This window comes from Manis javanica, chromosome 12 (genome assembly GCF_040802235.1).
Source record: "Manis javanica isolate MJ-LG chromosome 12, MJ_LKY, whole genome shotgun sequence".
Classification (NCBI taxonomy): Eukaryota; Metazoa; Chordata; class Mammalia; order Pholidota; family Manidae; genus Manis; species Manis javanica.
Genome location: NC_133167.1, coordinates 82,525,731 through 82,543,389, shown reverse-complemented (window position 1 = coordinate 82,543,389; position 17,659 = coordinate 82,525,731). Strand labels below are relative to the sequence as shown.

The following is a 17,659-nucleotide window of genomic DNA, read 5'->3' as shown; positions in this document are numbered from 1 at the left end:
ATGGAATTTCCAGAGATCTCCAACAGCTATAATGTGTTATGAAAATATCTGTGATTTCTGTTGTTGATAAGGTCACAGACACTCTTAAATACCACTGTGCTACATATATAATTGAAGGAACTGTTAAATTTCAGTTAGTGATTAATTATTAAAAAGATGGAATTTTTATGGACCATCTGAATTCCATCCAAGGGCTTTTTATGGCCCATGGACCCTACATTTAAACCTCCCGCCAGTGGAGGAAGGAAAGGATAGGAACATTAAGGATGTACATCAAATACTCAGAGTAGCCTGAATTAGCAGTGGGTTCATCAGCCCAGATAATAACACTGTTTTGTGCATGTTTTCTAGATCCCCACAGCTCCTAGAGCAACAATAAATAGCAGTCAGATGTCAGGAGCGCCTGTTGACTGACTCATGGATGGTCAGTCCCGTCTCAGGGCCTCCCTGCCTAGTGGATTTCCCCTTTTTCCTCCTGCAGATCAGCGGACTCTCCTTAACAGAATGAGCATGTGGTCTCAGCAAGCCACAGGAATAAGAATGAAACAGTCCCTTATCTCCACTGGTAGGTGGGAAAATTACAATAGCAAAATGGGAATAAAACAAATTAAAAACGTATCAGAGAGAATGTTTCACTTAATATAGTTGCAACTTGATGAACTGTTTCTCTTCCTAGTGGAACACTTGAATTTATATGACACTAAATGGCAGGAATAAATCAGAAGCATTGTTCAGTTGGGGGAGGGAGGTAAATAAACTTGAACAAATCTAAACTGTAAGTCAAAACGGCACAGATACCTCTGAAGAAAGACAGCTATTTACTCTCAATGGTTTCATTATGCAAATTATGTTATTTGTTTTCTCGCCTTACTCAAAACAAACAGTGATGCCAGAATAAAAAGCAAATTGTATTCCTATCAAGTGTCTCATCAATATGACTTAAAATATTACAAAATTTACTCTGTACTGGCCTTTTTTATACTACCCATTGATCATTTAATTTCAAAGGTTGATGGGACAACTGCCATATCATCACCAAAGTTTTTTCTTAATACATAGTCTGTGCTCAAGGAAGTATCATGGAGAATCAGGGCTTATAGTAAGAACAAAATGAAGGTGGTTTTTGTAGTCTTTCTGCCATTTAAATAAGCTATTTCTGGTTTTGTACCAGGAAGTTTCAATTTCATATTATGTCTCTATAGTAACAGTGAAAAGCCAAGTACTCCTGAGTTAATGAAAGAGGAAAAGGAAGCATATTAAAAGAAATTGTTCTCTGGAGCCAGATCTCCTCATGCGGTAACCCGTCTTTTCCAGTTGAGGAGCCCCTTTCGCGTCCATCCCTGTCCTTCTTGGACGGCCACAATTCTCGGTTTTGTTTCCTCTCTCCTCTGCTCAGACCCTTCTTCATTTTTCTGCCAGGATGCTTTTCCTTCCACATCTCCCTTGTTTCTAGTCCTCGTTTCTTCCTAGAATAATCCCAAGGAGAACAGCATGAAATAATGACAAATTTAACATAATGAAAACGTGACTTTGTAGTAAGTTAGGAATCATCCCTTACTTTAATCCTGGTATAGACAAGCAAACATGGAAAGGATATAAAAATATATGAGAGAAACATTTTGAATTCAGCAAAATCTATTATTGACCTTTTTCCTTTTAGGATTTGGAAAGACTTAGTGTTTAGCTGTAGACAACCTCAGATTTCAACTATTTAAGAGTCACTTTATGAGTAAAATCTTCCCTCCCACTGATATCCATACCCTGGCCCACCAAAAGGCATCTTCTTGGACCAGAAAAAAATGTTTTCTTCGAAATCCAAGCGATATTACTGCTGGCACTGAAGATAAAAGTAGAGTAGGAGAATAAGGTTTCAGTACTAACGTGAGTGATGGACATGAAAAGACAGTCATGCCATCTTGGTCTCTTTCCTATTCCAGTGGCTGGTGCACATGGCATGAGTGGAAGACAATAAGAACAGGAGCGCTGGTCTTCATCCTGCAGCCCGGGGAGAGATTTCTGAGCTAGAATATGACATGACCCAGCCTCACTTTAGTAAGATTATCAAAAAGGAGAAATTGGGAGAAAAGAGATATTAAAGAGCAGGAGACAACCTAAGAGAATTACTTCTTTTTGTCTGATATTCATGCTGCCTTTGGAGTTTCCCAGGTCTTTGTGAATAAGGACTCCGCCATTCAAATCTCTATCTAGTCTACTTCTACATATTGATAACTATCAAAGAATCACTCAGTTTACAGTGTTAGGACAACTAGTGTAAGCCCTATTTTACAGATTAAGAACTTGAGATCAGGAAGCTTCTTTATTTTGTCCAAGGTCATATAGCCAGTGGTAAAACTGGGATCAAATTCCAAGTTGACGCATATCCAGGGATCTGTCCAACATTTTATGGTCCAAGGAACCGAGCATGTTGCTAAGGCTCAGAGTAGATGCTTATAAATTTTTGGCATTTGACTAATTTCGGTAATATTTATTAAGACAGTATGTTTGGTTTTTTTTTTAAATGTTAGATCTAGGAGATATATCTTAAAAATACTTCTACATCTTAAAATTCAAAAGGCTTTCTAACAAGAGGAAACCAGATTACTCAGAATATTCAAATTAAATTTAAAAATAAAACCTAATGAACGAATTTAAATGATTATCCAAGAAAACTATTAATATGTAACTTTGTCATCTAAGCAAAAGGTTTGTGAAATACGTTAAGGAAATATGTCTATTTTCTTAGTCTCTAAATTACTTTGGAGGATTTATAGAGAATGAAACACTCTTATCATTCCAAAAGAGAAAAATTTATTTCACATATTCAAGCAGATTCACAAGTAATTTGGATTGAATCATTTATTATAGACTTGTTCAACCAGGCAGATTTATCTCTTCTCCCTACACAAAGTCCAATAAAATAAAAGTAAAGGGATCAACATATGAATACAAAATGACATTGGCTCCTGAGATAAGAGTAGATGAATGATAGGTGACGTGATTTTTGGAAGATCAAGTATGGATGGATGAGTGGTGATTAACTTAGCAGAGAAGGGACGCTGCATCCTTCGACCAGCTCGAGGGGCAGGGGTGGCTGCTAAAGGGGAGCAAGGCCTGTCTTGGTTTAGAGGGGCTGGGGCAGTTCAGGAAGCGGGGCCACCAAGTACTTCTCAGAACAGGGCTGTGGGGTGGACTGACAACAGAGGAACAGGGAAAGTTAACAATCAGTCCCACATGTGTTATCTTCTTCCCAAGCCCACATGGCAAGCTAGCTGTCCCTCCTGTGCACAGGCAGAAAAACAGGAGATTCACCTCAGAAGAAACAGAATCAAAGAGGCTCTGGGCTCAGGGACACAGGGACGCTGAGGTTGGGCAGAGTCTTGACTGCACACAGGGGTGACCGAGCTATAACCTACATTACTGACGTGGCCCCGGGGTGTTGGCAGTCAGGCACCTACGTCTCAGACAGCACAAGCAAGCTGCTTTTGGAGCAACCCAGCCATTCCAAGGGAAAGGAACCCAGGAATCGCTAAATGTCCACATAATCACCCGGGGAGGCTCAACAGCTGACAACACACAGACACGTGTGGTGCTTCCAGTTTGCTTTTTTCAAATTTCATTCATAAATAGAAGAGACCAGCAAGGATCATCAAACATGGTGGTAAGGCTTTAAAATGAAGGACAAAATTAAAAGAGAAAAAAAATGGCAGGGCAGAGGGAAATCTGAGGAAAGAGAGATGAGTATATATAGAGGTCAAAGGAAAACTTCAAAAAGTTTACAGTAAGTAACCTGAAAGCAAGGAGGAAAAAAATTCACACCCATGAATTAGAAGAGATTGCTATAGTAAAAATTTTTTTCAGAAAATAAAAATATCTATCTCCTTCAAATTTCTCTTCAAATGTAACATTCTCAGTGAGGCCTGCCCTGAGGTTTGTTTTGTTTTTGAATGTAGTGCTACCTACCTCTCTTGGTACTTACAATCCCCATCTGCCTTCAGCCATTAGATAATACAGTCCTCAAGAGAAGGGATTTGTGCCATATTCCAGCACCTAAAACAATCCCTGGCATAGCATAGTAACTCAGTAAGTGTTGGTGAGAGAATGAGTGAATGAGGAAAAAGTCCTTTGAAAATAAAAATATAATGGCAAATATAAAGATTGAATAGGTTGAAAAATAAAATTGAGGAATTTACCCAGAAAATAGAATACACTGACCAAGAGTAGTAAAAAAAAAAAAAACAAAAAAGGAGAAAAAATATGGAAGACATAATACAAGAGTGTTTTTCAGAATGAGGATGTACATTCCCAGATTTAAATGACCCACTTAGGGCCCACAAAAATAAATGTGAAGGACTCACGCCACAGTGCATCACTGCGAAACCTCAGAGTATCACAGAGAAAGAGCAGATCCCAGGAGCTTCAGAGAAAAAGAAGAATCACATATGAAAATTAGGATCCAAGAATGATGAGACTTCTCAGCAGCACCACTGGAAACAGAAGACCGTGGACAAGTACCTGTGAATTTCAGAGAGAAAATGATTTTCAATTCAAAATTCAGTATCGTGCAAAACTGTTAATCAAATGTGACAATACATAATTTCAGACATTCAGTTTCCCCAAAAATATAATTTCTTTTGACTCCTTTCTCAGGGAGCTATTGGGCAAAATGTTTCACCAAAACCCCATGTAATCTAAGAAAGTGTAATCAAGAAATTCAGTAATCCTAAAAGAAACAAGAAGAAGGACAGAATTCCCAGGAACAATGAAGGGAGGTGTCCAGGACAACGGGTGTGCAGCAGGCTTAGACTGTAACCAGTTAAGATTAGTGCAGCTGGATGCAGGGTTCTAGGAGGCATTTTATATGAACCTGACCATGTGGAGAAGACTTTTATAGTTCTTCTGCAAAGCATGTGGCTGATGTAGTCATAGGTAAAAAGAAACATATGAAAACTCATTAAAATAAGAACATTTAACTCCAGGAAAAAACAAAAATACTTGTGGTAAAAAGGAAATGTAATATACCACAGTACAGGGCTCTGCTATAACCAACAGTCATGATAATAAAAATCCTAAACATTAATTGAAATAGAAATGATGACATAAATGTACTAGGAGGATGGAGAGAATGATAATGTGGGGGAGGGAGGAGGGCAGGGAGGAAGGAGGGCACAGATGACATTAGAAAACTAAATCGGCATAAGAACTCAACGAATAATACCTAAAGTTGAAAATCAAGAATTCACAGTATAAGTATCTTACTTGGAGATGTAGAGGCACCACTAGAAGAAACGACTAACAAGTTGGAAGTGGCTGCCTGCCTCTCAGAGGTGAAAAACTGCGTTTGGGAGGGTGGGCTGAGGGGATGCTGGCTGTCGCTGGGAAAGGCCAGCGTCTCCTGTGTGCCATCTTCTGACCCCCAATCAGCCTAGTTAAAAAGGGCCTTGGGTCTGGGGCACTTCCTCACCAAGAGGTACAGAGCCCACACAGCCCCCTACTGTGGCTGACGTTGCTCTGACTCTTCTCTGTGTGAGTGAAGCATTGTTCCACCCAGTGCTTGACTGTACCCTGCTTTCCTTGACAGCTGATAACACGTGGGCAGAGGTGTTTGGGGTCCTGGGATCAGTAACTGCACCCCAGGACTCCACTGCTTTAGGACTGGTGACCATCACACAGGGCTCCACACAGCATTTGTATTATAAGTTTGACTTTCTAAATTAAATACAATTACTATTTTAATACACATAAAAATTGATTGTATTATTTCAAGTAGTAGCACTCTAAATAGTACTGGTATAAACTCTTCTGATGTTGAAATTACAATCAGCATGCACATTAGTTTCCATAACGCAAATGATGCCCAGTTTGTTTACCATTGTTAACCAACAACGTATTTGGCTTACAATGGAGAAAAGCAGGATTTCTGATTATGCAGTTTCAACACATTAAAGCTTTTTTGTGGGCACATTTTCCAAATCCATCCATAAAAGAACGTGGCAAAACTGATTTAGCTGGTAACAGGTGGGTAAAAAGTAAAACACAAGACAGTTTTTAAATAAGCACTCTTTGTGCATATGTTTTCAGATGGGATACAAAACAAGATATATATACTCAGAAGAAGAGCATGGGTTCAGGAAGTTTGAATTGGAATCTGGTGATTAATTGGATATAGGAAATGCGACGTCAAGGAGGAACGTTTTTGTTTTACCTGAATAACAACAGAGAGGGTGGTGATGTCCTTCCCTGAGAGAAGGAACAGGGGAGAAAGAACAAGTTTGAGGAGAAGCGGAAAGTCCTCTTTTGAACACGGTCTGAGGTGTGTCGGTGGCTAAGTGGAGTTAGGGTCAGAGCTCAGGAGAAAGAGCATGACGGACACCAGAGCTTAAGGACACCAGAGCTTAAGAACCTTCCGCACGAGGGTGGCTTGGGAGCCTGGGTACTTGAGAGGCGGGCAAGAGCAAGGAGAGCGGGCAGAGTCCGAAGAGAGAGGCTACGGCAGAATGTGGAGGGATAACAACATTTCAAGGATGAAAGGGGAACCTGAAAAAAGAAAGAGTGGGAGTGGGAGGAGTCAGAAAGAGAAAAGGGATACCAGCGGAGGACGACCGGCCTGACAGCAGCCAAAGTGGAGTAAAATTTAGGAAAGAGTGTAGGTGATTGACGTCTGCAGGGGGATGACGAGTCCACGGGGTCAGAGAAGGTCATTAGTGATCTTGGTGAGAGGGATTTGGTGGATGTGTGGGAAAGGAAGTCCTTTGCACTAGGCTGGTGAGAGAATGGAGAAGAGAATATGGCCACAAGGAACATGGATGACTCGACCAGCAGGAAGGAGAAGACGCTGAAGGACCTGGGGCAGCTGCTGGAAGAAAAACAATAAAACCTTAAACAGAACCTTAAACCCTCATCTGCTTGCCTAGGCACCTGAATCCTTGCCTACCCTCTCCCTAACCTACTTTTCAGAAAAACAGGTCTTGTTTTCAGAAATTCCAGATGCTGTCCAGTGTCCTCACCAAACCAAAAAGACCACCCAAAGCTAGTACTGGTCAGATGCCCAACTTCTAGTCTTGTCACTGTGAGCAACTCCTTTCTGTGCGGGTCTCATTTACACGCTGCCCACCTCCCACCGACACCAGCTGGGAGCTCATCCCACCACAGCTGAGCCCGTGAGTCCAACTAGCTGAGGAGCTCCATGACGCCCCCTTGCCCATGCAGCCCTCGGTCCTCACTGGCCACAGAGCCGCCCCATGCCTCGGAACCACTTACAGTAACAAGAGTATCATGATGTAGTGCTAATTAGATGCCAGAAACCATGCTAAGTGCTTCATAGACATTATCTGATTTCATTCTCCCAACTGTTTTGTTATCCCTTTCATTTCCAAATGAGCAAATTGATGCTAAAAAGAAATTAAGAAACTTGCCTATATTCACATTTAATAAGTGGTGGGTCCAGGGTTTGAATTTAGGTTTTCTCTCACTCCGGGGCCACACCTATGATACCATGAAGCAGAACAGACCACATGGATGCATTTATCTTCCACGAAAACCAGGCCTCTTGGAGCGAAAGGATTACGGCCTGTGGTTCCAGATCATCACCATGTAATAGTCGCCCCCCCCCTTACAAGCCAATGGGCCATTGAAGCATAAAACAAGGAGCCTTGCCCTCAAGACTTTTAAATCTAGCTAAGGTATCAAACCAAGAGATTTGAAAATGCAATAAGCTATATAAAGTAGGCATATGATTAGTGGTCAAATGACTAGTATAGATTAGAAATGCTGTTAGGAAAGTAAAAGGAAGAACAGATTCAATCAAGTTTGGGAGGATTAGAAAATGCTTCAGAGGAAGACCTAGGCTAGACCTTGAAAAATGGCTCCAATTTTAACAGGAAGGGAGGAGGATATGAAACCAATCAGCAGATATGAAATCGGGACTGAAATGTTAGTGACGGCAAACACAGGAAATGAGCAAGTCACTGCTATCTGATCCGGGCAGAGCCAGCTTTTCTTAGCACGGGGAACACCTATCCCCAAAGTGGGGAGTTTATCCTTCTCAGGCTCCGTGAAGGACTTCCCACCCCACGATGGTTTTATTTTCTTCAGAGTTAATAAACGGCTTTCATTTTTGTGGGATGCCGCCCCATCCTACCATTACACAAACCCCAATTCAAGTTATTTCAGGATGTTGATTTCTCATATTTCCTGATATGACTCATGCGGTGGCAGCTTGAATAGGCTCGAAACCTCTAATTGAGGCAGCAAAAAAATAGTGAATTAATCCTTTTGTATCTGTATTGCTTCCAATTTTATGGAAGAATGAAATGCAGGTAGTTGTATTTATATATGTTATGAGCCAGATCAGCTCATTAGATTTTCAGGGAGTTGAAGCAAACTAAAAGACCATTTTTTAAAAAATTTTAACTGATTAATTCATCAAAACCCCCACTTTGATAAATGAACAGAGGATTTCAGAATATTGTCTTATAAATGAAACTCTCTTTGGAGGGAGGCATTATTATACTCCTGGTTATTATACATAAGAGTAATAACTACTGTATTTATTTAAGAAATGATGATTAAATAATGAGGTGGTATCTTTGTTTCAGTTTTCGTTTTCCCAGTTTAGTGAAAATGAGGCACAGGAAAATATCTGACTAAACTTGAGAGCAAAGAATTCAGAAACAATGCAGGGAATGATCCTGTTTGATATTTACAAGATGCTTATGTTCTCAATCATCCTCTCAATCCCATTCTCCGTGTTGGTGATTAAGTTAATGACCACATGTAAGAACACCCAGCACTACCTTCAGTGTTGTACAGACCTTTGAATGTACAGCTTTGGGTTTTTAAAGAGGGTGTGATTTTTGACTATCTGGGAATCTCAGTGCATGATTAGTTAGATTCAGCAATCATCACCTGCATATAATGTCACAATAAGCTCTCCTCCATTTACAGTCAAACGTCCACTGTTATTTGCCAGGTATCGAATACTTATGTGTTTAAACACAGTGAACAAATTTTGTGCCTGGAAAATAATGGGCTGGATTTTAGTTCATTTTGGGGGAAAAAAAGACAGAACAGAAAGGCCATGTGGAGTAGAAGTTGTTCTAAATATATGGCATTGAAAAGATTGTGTTTTTGCTTTGAATCCATATTCATGTCAATGTCTTCCACAGAACACCATGAGGCTTTAGTAAGTGACTGTTGGATTGTTTTTGCAATGGAAACACTAAACTGGATGACTCTTGTCAATCAAGGCATTGCTGTGTAGCCAGGTTTTCAACCATGGCCAGATTTGTTTCTCTGTCACAGGTTTACAGGAGACGCTTGCAGGTATCTGTTTGGGTAGAATCACATGCATAGATGTTTTAATGTTTTGACAAAAGTAAGAACATGTTTGTTTCTTTTGTCTGCTTGTTTGTGGTATGACTGGTTGGAGAAGATCAGAGAAATAGCATAGCTGACAGAGGAGAGTAAGGAACTTCCCACTCTCCTCTTTGTGTGGCCTGTGTGGAGGGAAGGATGATGGTGACATGCTGAAGAGCCTGACTTCACGAAGGCCAAGTCAGACCCTGACCCCAACTACTGATGCCACAAGGCCTAAACAACAAAGCCCGTTATGGGGTGCGGCACCGGAAAAACTGTGTTTCAGGGACACTGTGCAGTGCATCCACAGCAGAAACACTGACATTTTCAGGGAGGGTACTGCTAGCAAAAAAAAGCAAGTGAGATCCAAATGAGAAGGCAGGACTAGATACAGGCATACCTGGCAGATATTGCAGGTTCAGTTCCAAGACCCCACAATACAGTAAATATCACAATAAAGGGAGTCAAGTGAATTTTTTTGTTTCCCAGTACATATAAGTTATGTTACATGATACTCCATTAAGTGTGCCATAGCATTATGTCTAAAAAAATCAATGTACATAATTAAAAATACTTTATCGTTAGAAACTGCTCACCATCACTAGAGCCTTCAGCAACTTGTTAACTTTTTGCTGGTGGAGGGACTCACCTCGATGTTGAGGGCTGCTGGCTGATCCAGGTGGTGGCTGCTGAAGTGGGGGTGGCTGTGGCAGTGTCTTAAAATGAGACAAAAATGAAGTTTGCCACATTGATCGACTCTTCCTTTCACAACTGATTTCTCTGCAGCATGTGGGGGCTGTTTGATAGCCTTTATCCACAGTAGAACTTCTTCCAGAACTGGAGACAGTCCTCTCAAACCCTGCCACTGCTTTATCAGCTAAGTTCATACAATAATTCTAAATCCTTTGCTGTCATTTCAATGACTCACAACATCTTCACTGAGACCAGATTGCATTTCAAAAACTACTTTCTTAGGTCAAGTTTTATCCTGAGATGCAGCAATTCAATCACAGCCTCAGGCTCCCCTTCTAGTTGTAGTTCTCTTGCTGTTCTCACCATGTCCGCAGTGACTTCTTCCACTGAAGTCTTGAACCCCTCAGAGTCATCCACGACGGCTGAAATCCACTTCTTCCAAACTCTGTTCATGTGGATATTTTGACCTCTTTCCATGAATCGTGAATGTTCTGAATGGCATCCAGAATGTGAAACCTTTCCAGAAGATTTTCAATTGATTTTGCCCAGATCTACCAGAGGAATCACTGCCTATGGCAATTATAGCCTACAAAATGTATTTCTGAAATGATAAGACTTGAAAGTCAAAATGACTCCTTAATGCACGGGCTGCATAATGGATGCTGTGTTAGCAGGCATGAAAACAACATTAATCTCGTTGTACATCTTCACGAGAGCTCTTGGGTGACCAGATGCGTCGTCAAAGAACAGTCATATTTTTAAAGCAATCCTTTTATCTCAGCAGTAGGTCTCAAAAGTGAGCTTAAAATATTCCGTAAACCACATTATAAACAAATAAGCTGTCATCCAGGCTTTGTTGTTCCACTGATAAGAGCACAGAATAGATTTAGCATAATTCTTAAGGGCCCTAGGGTTTTCAGAATAGTCAATGAGCATTGGCTTCAACTTAAAGTCACCAGCTGCATCAGCCCCTAACAAGACAGGCAGCCTGTCCTTTGAAGCCAGGCACTGACTTCTCCTCTCTAGCTACAGAAGCCTTAGATGGCATTGTCTTCCATTAGAAGGCTGTTTCTTCTACACCGAAAATCTGTTGCTTATTGGAGCCACTTCCATCCATGATCTGAGGTGGATCTTCTGGATAACTTGCTGCAGCTTCTCCATCACCACTTGCTTTACCTGCACTTTACGTTATGGAGACGGCCTCTTTCCTCAAACCTCATGACCCAACCTCTGCTAGCTTCTGACTTTTCTTGTGCAGCTTCCTCGCCTCTCTCAGCCTTCATAAAATTAAAGAGATTAAGGGACTTGCTCTGGATTAGGTTTCAGTTTAAGGAAATATTGTAGTTAGTTTGATTTTCTATCCAGAAGAATAAAACTTTCTCCATGTCAGCTACAAGGCTGTTTTGCTTTCTTATCATTTGTCTGCTCCCTGGAGAAGCACTTTTAATTTCCTTCAAGAACTTGCCTTTGCATTCACAAAGGGAATGTTTGGTCCAAGAGGCTGCACTTCTGGCCTGTCCTGGCTTTCCACATGCCTTCCTCACCAAGCTTAATCATTTCTAGCTTTTGATTTAAAATGAAAGGAATGCAACTCCTTTCACTTGAACACTTAGAGGCCATTGTAGGGTCCTTAACTGACCTAATTTCAATATCGTGTCTCCGGGAAAGGGAGACTCAAGGAGAGGGAGAGAGAGAGGGAATGATTGATCAGACAGAACACACACAACCTTGATGAACTTTGCTTGCCGTACAGGGGTATGGTTTGTGCTCCCCAAAACAATTAGAATAGTTACACCAAAGATCACTTCTCACAGATCACCAGACTAAATACAAAGATAATGGAAAAGTTTGAAATATTATGAGAATTACTAAAATGTGACACAGAGACACAAAGTGAGCAAAATGGAAAAACGGCGTTGGTAGACTTGCTCGAGGAAGGGTTGCAACAAACCTTCAATGTGTAAAAAACACAATGTCTGCAAAGCACAATAAACCGAAGCGCAATAAAAGTGAGGTATGCCTGCAATGTGAGCAGCTTTATTCCTGGGCACAACTGAAAAACCATCCTCAAAAATTCCAGGGTTAACTGGGGGAGCTTTTAAGAGGAAGTTGACTTCCTACCTGAGCAGGGGGTGGCTTGGAGGAGGGGGTGGAGGAAATCAGTCCGTGAGCATGCTCACGCTCTCTTTTCGCAGCAGTGGCTGGCTTCTGGATATTACATAAATATGAGATGTGTTCATGAACTTAATGTTAACATGTCAATATCCCCTCCAAAGGGAGCCAGGCGAAAAGATTTATCACAGACAAGTGTGTTTGAAGACTAGTCAAAGCATGAACCTCTCAGCATGCACAGCAGTGATCATGAGTGATGAATATCTGATAGAGCTACTTAACTTTCCTCTATACAATTAGTTTTGTGGGGACGTTTTGCTGCTTCTGTGCACTGAGGAATCACTTATTCCATCATCACTTTGGAAAAAAGTCTCCATAAGGATGTGAAACATTCTCCTTTTCAAAGCTAGGACGTAGATAATTATTTACAACTTGTTCCGACTACTGTTGTATCTGGTATTGATGCAATTAGCTCAGGTCTTCAACTAAACAACCGACCCAATGCTTATTTACCATGTTGCTATTCTAGAACTTTAATCTGCCTGCTATAATTTACTTGCATCTTACCTAACGAAAGACTGAATACTGTTCAACCAGCCTGGGATGGAAGGAAACACGTCCGCCCTCAGCACTTCCTTCCCCCACGGTACTGCAGCTCTGAGCCACTGCAATGTGGCAACACAAGGGAACAAAAGGCATGTGAATTAGAAATTAAAAAGTAATAGTATCCTTATTCATAGAAAATATGATTGTAAACATAGAAAATCTAAGGAGTTTACTGAAAAATCCTCTATGACAAGGAAGAGAGTTTAGCAAAATGTCAGACTATAAGACCAATATACAAAAATCAGTAATTGTATTTCTATATCCTAGCAATAGATAATTTTAAATGAAAATTTAAATATAGCACTTAAAACAGCATCAAAACAGGTCAAGTACTTAAGACAAGAATGTGGAATGTACTTAAGGCTTCTACACTGAAGCTACAAAACATTGCTACCTGAAATTAAAGGAGTCCTAAATAGAGGTATATGTAACATGTTAACGGACTAGAGGATTCAAGATTGTTGATATATCCATTCTCCCTATACTGATCTACAGATACACAGAATCCCAATCAAAGGCAGCAGGGATTTTTAGTAGACATTTACAGGATAATAACTAAAATGCTATCGTTTGTGCGTGTGATGTACCACCCAGACCTCCTTTTAGAAATAAAGAAATTCTATTCTTTAGAGACTGGTAGCGTCACCTCCAAAAAGTCCTCAGATGTCAGTCCCATGTGGGATTGCCTCAGGGGGAGAAACTGCTTCCCCAAGGTCATGTCCCTTCCCAGGGCTGCCTGCATGCAGTATTTGAGAGACATAAGCCTTAGAGGCCTGGCCTCTCAGTCCAACTCCAGACACCTTAAAAGTGACCCATCTCCTAAATCCCTTGCCACATCAGTTGAGGTACTCTTGAAACTGCATGGCAGGTGACATCTCTCTGACAAATCCTGTTTCTCTCGCTTCCTTTACGAGTGTTTAGCCCCACAGCATTCCCTAATAAACTTTCTGTGTGCTCATTTCTATCTTAGAGTCTGCTTCCCGGGGGACTCACCTGTTATAGAGTCAAGGTATATGAGCCACAGGAACCCAGGGTTCATTGCCAGGGACGACTGCCTAAACAATTAGGGTGGTCCAAAAACAGGATGCTCTGCTCTGAAAAGCGGTCAATTTCTTGCAAGGAAAGATCTCGAAATGATTGCCAGACATGTTGTAGAAGATTCCTGATTTAACAAAAGATTTAAATATGTAACTGAAGAGTATCTTCCAATTCCAAAAGCCTACTGTTTGTTATATCTCAACTCATTTTTTGACTTGGGACAAATCCTTTCTTCACTTGAGTCTGTTTCCTATTTAGGAAAAGAAGAGTATTAGATGAACACTGAAGTCCCATGGCTTTACAGTCTAAAATATATAGTTGCAACAAGTTTCTTACAAAGGCAGGGCCAGTGTAATCCAGTTTCACAGGCAATGAAGAGGATTTGAAAGATTTAGACTATGGCTATTATAGCAAGAAGGGAATACAGACCACTTTCTGCTAAACTGCTGATTTCCTAGGGGAAATCCAAACTCCTCTAAAACTTGTGTTTGCCAGTCACCAGCCTATTACAATTCATTCTCATTTAGTGACTTCCTGATAGTCATCGAACTTGCCCACAATGTGTTTTCCTTAAAATGCCATGCCAGCTGGTACATGCAACCATCAACTTGCTTGCTGAAAAGTTTTCTGGTGCTCAACAGGAACTTCATGAGAAGTATTTTATTTTAGTTCCTGATATCTAAAAGATCCATATACTTAACAAAAGAGAAAGGGAAACACACACACACTTTCTCTCTAAAGTCCTTAAGTCTATGATACTGATAACATGGTATTATATAATGATACTATTAGTATTAGACAATACTAATATTTTTTGTTGTTGTTGTTTGCAGAAATTAGCATTGATTTCATCAAGCTGCATTGAAAATCTTTCTACAGAAGTTTACCAATGGAAAAAATAAAAGAAATTAAAAAAAATATGTTACAACCATTTGAAAAACAACAACTGATTATCAAAGATGAGAAGACTGGTTCTCAGGGAGAATTTCAAAAGGACTTTCACAAAATATATTTAATATGTGTGAATAAATTTATCTCCCCTCTCTAGTGATGTACTGAAGGTAATAAAATATATGATTCTAATTTCCTGAATAAGGATACAAAGTAGAAAGGTTACTACATGCTGTAGGCCATTCTGAGAATCAATGTCTGAGCAGGAAAAAAAGAATAACTGGGCGTTCTGGCTTGAGAGTGAAATACAGTCACTTGGACTTAGTTTTTCTGTTGAGGGTGCGTATGTGTCTATTTTAGATTTACTTCACTGCACATGTTATTTGTATTCTCCTGTGCTCAAGCCACTTAATTTCCTCCCAAGTAGTAGTTAACACAGGAAAGCAAACCTCATCTACATGTGACATCATACACCCAGTTTGCTTAGCACATATTATTCGATTGAGCTACTCATAGTATAATAGAAGAGGCAGGTACTTTAATGAAACCAAAAAAAAAAGGAAAGTGTTCAGTTTGCTCTATGTCTCTACCAGGCAGGCCCCTGGAAGACTGCCTAGAAGGCATTTGATGACCATTTCTGTTTTGCTCCTTTAATACTGTTCTTCACACATGGCTGCGGTTCCACACAGTTTCAGGAGATGAAGTCTGTGTCCGGTGCCATAAGAGGGTGGAAGTCCTGCTCCATCTGTTGGGTTATGACCTGCTGTGCTTGGTCCCAGAGTTGGCTTTATTCCCAAAAGGCAGGTGGGGAGTTGATCTCACAGTTGCTCCACATGAATAACAGTAGAGGCTGCTACATTCATTTGCGCCATCTCACTCAGCTTTTACAGGAATGTTATATATATATATTTTTTTGAGAGGGCATCTCTCATACTTATTGATCAAATGGTTGTTAACAACAATAAAATTCAGTATAGGGGGGTCAATGCTCAATGTACAATCATTAATCCATCTCAAGCCTAATTCTCGTCAGTCTCCAATCTTCTGAAGCATAACAAACAAGTTCTTACATGGTGAACGAATTCTTGCACAGTGAATAAATTCTTACATGGTGAACAGTACAAGGGCATTCATCACAGAAACTTTTGGTTTTGATCATGCATTATGAACTATAAACAATCAGGTCAAATATGAATATTCGTTTGATTTTTGTACTTGACATATATGTTGATCCCACATTTCTCCTATTATTATTATTATCTTTATTTTTAATAAAATGCTGAAGTGGTAGGTAGATGCAAGATAAAGGTAGAAAACATTGTTTAGTGCTGTAAGAGGGCAAATGTAGATGATCAGATGATCAGGTGTGTGCCTATGGACCAAGTATTAATCCAGGCTAGACAAGGGCAGCAAGACATCCACGGATGCAGAAGATTTCTCTCAAAGCAGGGGGGATGAGGTTCTGAGCCTCACCTCTGTTGATCCCCAAATTCTCACCTGATGGCCCCCCTGCGACTGTGCCTGTCTTAGGTTGTTCCTCCCTTGAGGAATCTTACCCGTCTCTGGCTAACCAGTCATCTTCCGGGGCCATACAGGGAAATGTAAAGTTGGTAAGTGAGAGAGAAGCCATATTGTTTGCAAAGGTTAGCTTTTTACTTCTTTGCAGATTTATGCCCTGTGGCTTCTATGCCCAGCACTTGTCTCGAGGTATCTTTACCACCTGGAGGAATTATGATACTCGGTAAATTCGATATGAGGCACGAATTCTATTTAAGGGTTGTAATTAGGAAGGAAGAAGAAAAGCTATAGATGTAGCATATGAAGGAAACATGGGAGGATTGATTATTTCTTTGACATATCTTCTTGTATAGTACGTTAAGTATGTATAGGTTTTAAACTACTAACTAATTTGCACACACATAGTAACATAATAGGAATACGGTGACATAAACAAAGCAAATCTATAATTACCATCCATCTCCAGTGAAGCCAAGAAAACCATTTAGGCACCCTAGGCATTTGTGAAAATTTATCTATGATATGATGGATATTGTCCAACTGTACTTGAACCATCAGACAAATTAAAGCAGCCCATTTCTGGGATCTGTTCACATCCCATATGTTCTTTTAACCATAGATAGTCTATAGTCATGAGATTTTGGAGTGCTACAACTTGCACCCCTCCCAACTCCTGGTTGAGTTCCAACAGTACAGATCCGGTCAAATTCGTTGTCTCACTGTATGCACATGCCAGCCTAGACATCTCCCTCCTCATTCCTATGGCAAGTCCAGGAGACGGTGGGCTGGGTGCAGCCACAACTGCAGCATCGTCCGGATCCCTGTGGAGGCTTTTTGATGATCATCCCCCGGCACAAGTCCCCCAGAGAGTGCTGATGCCGGAAGCTCCTCCTCATATCGTATCTTAGTTCATTTTCTGGGTATCCAAGCTAGGCCTTGATCTTCTGCATAGAAACGAACAGACCCTTTGCCCACACTTTGACATGCCCTCTATACCACTGTGCAGAACTCATTGGAGGTCAGCACACAATAACTGCTTTTTTTTTTTTTTTTTTTTTTTTTTAATTAAGAGAAAGGAATATTATCAGAAAAAAGTACCTCCATAGCTGATCATCTGACACCCTTTAAGTGATCAACATTAAGGATATTTAAAGCATGCGTTGATCTTTGATTTACCAATAGTTTTATCCTGTTAAGGAGTAATCCCCCTTTTCTTTCTTTCTTTCTTTTTTTTTTTTTTAAATTTTTAATCTACACTTACATGAAGAATACTATGTTTACTATGCTCTCCCCTATATCAGGTCCCCCCTAACAACCACATTACGGTTACTGTCCATCAGCTTAGCAAAATGTTGTAGAGTCACTACTTGTCCTCTCTGTGTTGTGCAGCCCACCCTCCCCTTTCTCCCTCCCCTCCATGAATGCCAATCTTAATACCCCTCTTCTT

General features: G+C 40.4%; 1 long non-coding RNA gene across 1 annotated transcript in view; it reads right to left on the bottom strand.

Annotated features, from left to right (window-relative positions):
- Positions 1-869: 869 nt before the first annotated feature.
- LOC140844798 (uncharacterized) overlaps positions 870-17,659 on the bottom strand; it is a 38,543-nt gene continuing 21,753 nt past the window's right edge. The window contains exons 2-6 of the long non-coding RNA XR_012123294.1: positions 13,759-13,927; positions 12,727-12,824; positions 4,356-4,512; positions 1,882-1,995; positions 870-1,466 (exon numbers count right to left, since the gene is read on the bottom strand). This is a non-coding gene — a long non-coding RNA (uncharacterized lncRNA). The remainder of the gene's footprint in view (positions 1,467-1,881; positions 1,996-4,355; positions 4,513-12,726; positions 12,825-13,758; positions 13,928-17,659) is intronic.